Source organism: Scyliorhinus canicula, chromosome 6 (genome assembly GCF_902713615.1).
Source record: "Scyliorhinus canicula chromosome 6, sScyCan1.1, whole genome shotgun sequence".
NCBI lineage: Eukaryota > Metazoa > Chordata > Chondrichthyes > Carcharhiniformes > Scyliorhinidae > Scyliorhinus > Scyliorhinus canicula.
The window spans coordinates 28776741-28782489 of NC_052151.1; the positions used below are offsets into that span (position 1 = coordinate 28776741).

General features: G+C 45.8%; 1 pseudogene; it reads right to left on the minus strand.

The window, feature by feature from the left end:
* Positions 1-1092: 1092 nt before the first annotated feature.
* Positions 1093-1716, minus strand: LOC119966941 (annotated as a pseudogene).
* Between the last annotated feature and the right edge of the window lie 4033 nt (positions 1717-5749).

The window sequence follows — 5749 nt, forward strand, 5'->3', positions numbered from 1 at the left end:
TATGCTGCAATATTGAAGGCATGCCTAAGTGAACAGACCTGCTCCCAAACAATGTCAAGTGGTCATAAGAAGACCACACAGCCCCATTAAACCTGCTTTCCATTCAGTGTTATCAAGGCTGATCTTGGGCTTCAACTCCACTTTCCCACCCAGTTCCCATATCCGTTGATGCTCTGAGAAACCAAATATCTTTCTGTCTCATCCTTAAATATATTCAATGATGATACATTCACAACCCTTTGAGTGAAGAAATTTCTCCTCATCTCAGGGAAAACTATGGGCGGTATTCGCCATTCCCCGCCGCTAAGATTGGGAATTCAGACCGGGCCGAGAATCTCACGTTGGGCCAAAAACTAGATTGGCGCATGTGACTAAACGCGTCTCCACTCCCACCCAACTGGCCGTAGAGGGCTTCTTACAAACAATTGATTTGAATGCAAATAAAGGGCTGTAAGCCTGAATCTCCCCCTCCCCCAGTATGCCCTGACCCCACTGCGGGAGCTCTACCACAAGGGATTTAATGTGAGTTTTGCCAAGCGCAGTCCTGGCATGATGGACACCGGGTGGGGTCAAGGGGTTAACTCATTGCTCATGTACCAATCTGTCACTACCAGGCTGAAGAGGGAGAATCCCTGAGGGTCCTGGGGGCTGGGCAGGCTCGGGCTGTGGGTAAGGGTTGACCCCTGGACCTACCCCTCCCCATGTCGCAGATTGCCCTGGGCAGCCTGAAGACCACTTTTGGCACTGTGATCTTTGATCAAAATCTTCACCCTAGTCTCACCTGTTTAAACTTTGAAATGGCCTTCTCACCCTGAACTGCTCTGCCTGACAGCTGATGAGAAGACCAGACAGTTTAGTGAAGAATCAAGCCAGGAACATGTTCCCTTTCCTCACATCTGCTCCTTCAACTCTATGCTTTTGAAACTGCTGCTTTTTGAAGTGTCTGAACTTTCCTAGGGAGCCCACAGCACATGTAAAGGCTTGAAATCCCCCGAGATCCTTCCAAATGACAAGCATTCATTCAATTTTAGTGCAGTACCTTTAATTTGCCCTTGATTTGTTTTTTGCAGGAGAATCCTCAAAACAATTTATTTACCAAAGTAAAATATACAGATACTGCACATTAACCGGAGCACGGAGCTGCTGTGTATTGCGTCTTCTCTGTGCAGCATGATGAGAGCCTCCAATAGTAAATGGAATTTATGACCCTTTTCCAAACCGCAGCTCTTCCTGCCAGCAGATGTCAGGCCACTCATCTCCCTGTGCAGGTGCATGAGTTTTATAATCCATTGGGTGTTGGGGTTGCGACAGATAGCTTTGTGGCCTGGGTCGACGAAAATAACCTTGAAGAACTTGTAGGTGGCATCTTCACCAACTCAGTCCTCCACAATGAAGACCAGCTCACTCCTCAGCAACTGTTTGAAGGCTTTGTGCAAACTTCAGCTTATTGAAACCATGCTGCCCTGGTTTACCGTAGGTTGCATCCTTGGGAACAGGACCTTTGTGGCCAACATGATGGACTCGCACACGATATATCACATAACCTTGTTTGGCCTTGTAGCCCAGTCTGCGAGCCTTGTCGAGTCTGGTAGGCAGGGGAGTCTGGTGCAAAGCCAAGAGCTGGCAGAATAGCCAGCAGCGGACCCGCAGCAAGATTCACATCACGTCCGATGGCTTCTTCCTCTATAACTCCTGCATGCATTTGTAGACTCCCATCCTCAGTCAGACTGCTGATGGCTGTGGCCAGAAAAAGAAAGTTAACTAGCCTTTGATTGACAGCTGAATAGTTCAAACACAGTTGCCAGGAGGTTTGTTTATTTATCTTTCCCTTCACGTCGGAATTCACCTGAAGTACCATCCATTGATCCTAACCACAATATTTATGAACGTTGCTGTTGTGATTGACGGCTGCTGACCACTTCAAAGCAGCTGAGTGGTACACTTCCTCTTTTCTTACTGCAGAAAGCACTTAACACTCGGGGCCCATCGCATCAAGTTATGGAGTCACTGCCTGGGTGTTAGTGCTATGGTGCCAGGAGAAAGTACACCATCGATAATGCTGGGAAAGGGGACTAAAGAGGGGAACTGAAGGTCGGATTGCTGAGGGAGTTGGGTGCGTGTGTGGCGTGGGGGGATGGGGGGGGGGTGACCCATTATTCCTATGGTGGGGGAAGGATGCTCCCCCTTGATGAGGGGTTGGGGATTCTCCCTCAGAGGAGGGTTAACATTTGGTTGTGAAGTAGAGTAGGCCTGTCACTGGACTCTGGGCTCGGGGTGCCCATTCAAAATGGCAGCCCCATCCCAGTAAATGCAGGGAAACCTACATATTCAGAGCCATGCATATATTTGTATAGACAAGCCATTAGAATCCCACCCGGTAATGCCTCTAGCGTCAGTGGGACACAATCACAATTTGTCTCCGCTGGCGAATGCACTTCAACTCCAGAACAGAGAATCCCCAGCCAATGTCTAAATACCCTTTCGCCCTGTCAAGCCCCTCCATAATATTGAATGTTCCAATGAGATTGCTTCATTCTTCTACCCTCCAGAGAATACAGACCTAATTTACTCAGTTTCCCATCATGGAACAACCCTCTCAAATCAGGGACCCACCTAATGGATCTTTCCTGCCTCCAATGCAAGTTCTTTAAATATGGAGACCAAAATTGCACACAATATTCTAGGTGTTGTCTAACCCTAACCCTTACAAATGTAGCAAGATTTCTTTATTCTTGTGCTCTAATCCCCTTTCCGAGTTACTTGTTGTACTTGCTGTGTCTCCTGTACGAGTACACCCAAGTTAATCTGAACATCAATATTTTCTAAGTTTCACACCTTTTTAAAAAAATTCTGCTTTTCTATTCTTACAACCGACGTGAAAATGTTCCCCACATCATACTCCATCTACTATTTTGTTGCCTACTCATTTAACCTGTCTCTATCTCTTTGAAGTCGCTTTGTGTCCTCCTCACAGCTTGCATTCCCACCGAGCTACGTAATGCCAGCAAACCTAGATGTCTCTATGTCTAAGCCATTACTTTAATTTTAAATAGCTGTGGATCCAACACTGATCCTTGCGACACTCCATAAGTCACACCCTGACAACTCGAAAATGCCCCATTTATCCCACTCTCTGCTTCCTGTTCGTTAACTAATCTTCTATCTCTGTTAATACATTACCCCAACTGCATGAGCCCAGTTTGTGAGCACTTTGTGTGGCACCTTATCAAATGCTTTTCTGAAACCCACCACACTGATGGTCTCTTTTACTGAACCTACGAGTTGCATCCTCAAAGAACTCTTGATAAATTTGTCAAACCCTTTTGTAAAACCTTTTGACTTGTTCACATCATATTCAGGCCATTGTTACGGGGCCATTGTTCAGAGTCTGTCCCCTGTCATACAATGTTCCATAATATTTTACAATCGTGGTTGAACAATTGTTTCCTTGCAAGTTACATTAACATTATATTGGAATTTGTTTTTTGTTTATAATCAGTAAATTAGACTTACAAAGTTAATTATAATGTCAATAGATCCAGATTGAGTTTTCCTCACCATTTATTAGGTGTTTTGAATTTTCTAAAAATTCTTCTTCTTAAAAGTTTCAATAACCGCCGTCATGCCATCAATTTAAACTAGCTGATCTCCCATGGGTACCGAGTACAGTTGTGGATCTGTGGCAGTGAAGATTGTCCGTCTGTTAAATTCCAATTCATTGACTACGAACCAAATTTTATAATTAAGTTAATGACACACCATTTGTAAACCACATAGAACAATAATGTTATTACCTATTCCAAGGGTGGTGGCAAGGCTGCAGACATATAATCAGAGGCCAGCAATTAGATACCTGCAACAAACTGCACTGATACTCTATGAATCCAAGCATCAATAGCTTAAAATATACACAATGTAGAAACATCTCTTCACTGTATAAGCAGAAAAGTTGCTTCGATTATGATACATGACTTAATCATTCCATTCTGCACACTGTAGTACCCTTGTTTTATTCTGTCTTGCTGTAACTAATTATCACAAAATACTGAACAATGGATCAAACCTATTTTAACTCTGCGGAACATGCTGATGAGTTTAACACAGAATCAGTTCAATGGGTATGGTGTAATGTAATCTGTACTTAAAGCATCATTTCACAATAGTTGTGAAGTGTAATAATCCCAGATGTCAGCCGCACGAAACATATTCATGGCCTATTAGTTACGAAAAAAAGTTTTCATAAGGGTTAGCTTTGAAGCTCGATGTAGGATGATTGTAATGACATTTCAAGTCTTATTTTCAATGTATTTTCAGTGCTGCATTGACAGGAAACTGATTTCAGTTGCATTTATAGGAAGCTTTTTTGTATTATAGAGGAAAGTCTGGGATATTTTTTCTCAACAAAACTGCCCAAGACGGTAACTGCTCTGCCTCCTGCTTTGCTGTAACTCTAAACTCCTGTTATATAATATTACTAAAAGTGAACCGAATTGCAGTCTAATAATAAAATTTACTTTCAAATCTTTTAGGATGGTTTAGCACCTGCTCCAAATATGTAATCTGTACCCTGCCATAATTTTCTTCAAGAGTTTGAAGAATATCGGGCCCGATTCTCCGCCCCCCACGACGGGTCGGAGAATAGCGGGAGGGCCTTCCCGACATTTTTCCCGCCCTCCCGCTATTCTCCCCCCCCCCCACCCAACTCCCGACACGAATCGCTGCCGCCGTTTTTTTACGGCCGGCAGCGATTCACAGCTGTTCGATGGGCCGAAGTCCCAGCCCTTTACGCTGTTTTTACGAACGGCAAACACACCTGATCTGGCCGTTCGTAAAAACGGCGGGAACAACTCGCTTTTTATAACCATGGCACCGATTGGCACGGCAGTACCACGGCCGTGCCAAGGGTGCCATGGGCCCGCGATCGGTGGGCACCGATCGCGGGCAGCGGGCCCGATGCCCGCGCACTATTTGTCCTTCCGCCGCCCCGCAGTATCCATTCGCGGGGCGGCTGAGGGGCATCCCGGCCCGCGCATGCGCGGGTTTCGCGCAAATACGCGATGACGTCATCCGCGCATGCGCGGGTTGGAGTCTTCCAATCCGCGCATGCGCGGCTGACGTCATATGACGCGTCAGCCGGCGCTAACTCCGGCAAGCGGGCTTAACGAAATTCGTTAAGCCCGTGATGCCGGAGCTTGCGGCGTCGGGCTGCTAGCCCCGACCGGGGACCAGAATCGGTTCCCGGTCGGGAAGGGGCGCGCTGGCGTCAAACCCGCCCCGGTTTGACGCCAGCCTTATGATTTCTCCCGTTTTGGGAGAATCGCGCCCATCATTCCTCCTAAATGTTGTGATCAACTTAGTTTCAAAAGTCATTTGAATAGTAATACATTCCATATTCTAATTACAATTTACATGTAAAGAATTCTATCCTTCAATTTTCCTTCCACCCCAGTCCTAAATTCAGTGGTGATCCCACCATTTTTCTCACCCTTCAATAGATACATATTTAGAAGGAAGGAAAGATATTTTGTTAAGCGTTGATATTAAGGGACATGGGTCAAAGGCAGGTATACGGAGTTAGGTCACAGATGAGTCAAGATCTCATTAAATGGCAGGACAGACTTGAGGGGCTGAATGGCCTACTCCTGTTCCTACGTTCCTATGAAAGTAAAAAGAATGGGCTAGATTCTCCACCCCGCCGCGCCACATTTCTGTTCCACCCCGCCGGGATGCTCCGTTACGCCCGCCGATC